Raw genomic sequence first — 1,729 nt, forward strand, 5'->3', positions numbered from 1 at the left:
AGAAAACCTGCGCGAGTGAATCAACTACATCAATAGCAAAGCAAGGTTTCAAATCAGAAATAGGGTACCTCATGGCTTCAAGAATGTTGAAGCGTATAACATCACCATCAAACTCCATGGTGAGAGTCCCTTTGTACACGTCGATTTTTGATGCGGTATGAGCAAGCGCATAATTTAACCCTGAAATGTCATCGTTAGTATATAGTAAATAGGGATCGTTCTATTCCGGGGATTAAGGGTACACCTGTAAATGCAAAAACAAATTAATAAAAGTAAAAAGTATTATTTACAAAAATAAAACAAAGAATAAAATATATACAAATGAACACAAAAGGGGGTTTTAGGATTATTAAATTAAAAACTAAAATACAGGGACACATACAAATTATAAGGCATAACATTTATGGATGCCCCTAAGTCTAACATCACATTTTCAAACCTGGTGTCACCAATGATACAGGGAATAGAAAAACTCCATGGGTCCTTCAACTTTGGGGGTAGCTTCCTCTGGATAACGGCTGATACCGTCTCGCTCATTTTCACCACCTCCTTCTCTCTTGTCTGCCTCCTTGTGGTGCATAGCTCCTTCAAGAATTTGGCGTATTTAGGCACCTGTTTGATGCACTCAATCAAGGGCATGTTCACTTGAACCTTCTTGAAGATTTCCAAGATCTCTTGATCAGATTTATCTTTCTTTATCTTGGCAAACCTGCTTCGGAAAGGTATAGAAACAACTGGGTTAGTCTTAACTAAACCACTAGAGTTAAGAATTGTACCTTTGGGTGCCTCAGCTTGGGGCAAGTCAACTTCCACCCTTGATGTAGCTGGGTCCTTCTCAACATCCTTCTTAGACACCTCCACAACGTCTTCTACTTCATTATGGGCTGCTTGGGCCTTCCTGTGGGCTCTGGGACGGTCAACTAGTACGCACCCACTCCTAGTGATGATGGCTTGGGCGTGCTCATTCCTTGGGTTAGGCACTGTGTTGCTTGGAAGTTTCCCTGTTTCAGCAATCCGGCCCATGAAATCCACCACTTGGCCCATTTGATTCTTGAGCTTTGCAATATCCTTTGAATGGGTCGCCTGTCCTACAACCAAAGCTTGAGTAGCCGTGTTAAGTTGTTGTTGCCCCGCAGCAAGGGACTTAAACAGTTCATCATAATTAGGGGCACTCAAAGTATTAGAAATAGGAGGTGGAGGGACAGAATTGGGAATACCAAAAGTTTGAGGTACCTGAGGCCTCAAAAACAAACCTAGGGGGCGCTGAGAATTCTGACCTGGGCCTTAAGGTGGTCTCAAGGTGTTATCATTGTTGGCCCAACGAAAGTTGGGGTGGTCTTTGAGCCCAGGATTGTAAGTATTGGAGTATGGGTTGTACCTCGGGCCTCCTTGACCTCCTTGATACCCTAGGGCGTTAACAGATTCCCATCCTTCTGGAGAGGCAAGCTGGGGAAATTTATCTGTGGGGTGCCCTTGAGTCGAGCACATCCCACACACTTGAGTCATTGCTCCTCCTCCATTAACGTTTAAGACTTGAGACAGCAGAGTAGACATCTTGTTGACCTTGTCTTCAAGAGCAGAGTTAGTGGACACCTCATGTACCCTCCGTTGAGAGGAAAGCACCCCCTCATATTGTTGATAGTTTAGTGCACGATTAGTAAGTAGCACCTTGGCATCAGCAGGTGTCTTATCCATAAAGGATCCTCCAGCAGCAGCATCTAACAGACCA

This window comes from Rosa chinensis, unplaced genomic scaffold (genome assembly GCF_002994745.2).
Source record: "Rosa chinensis cultivar Old Blush unplaced genomic scaffold, RchiOBHm-V2 RchiOBHmChr0c15, whole genome shotgun sequence".
Lineage (NCBI taxonomy): Eukaryota > Viridiplantae > Streptophyta > Magnoliopsida > Rosales > Rosaceae > Rosa > Rosa chinensis.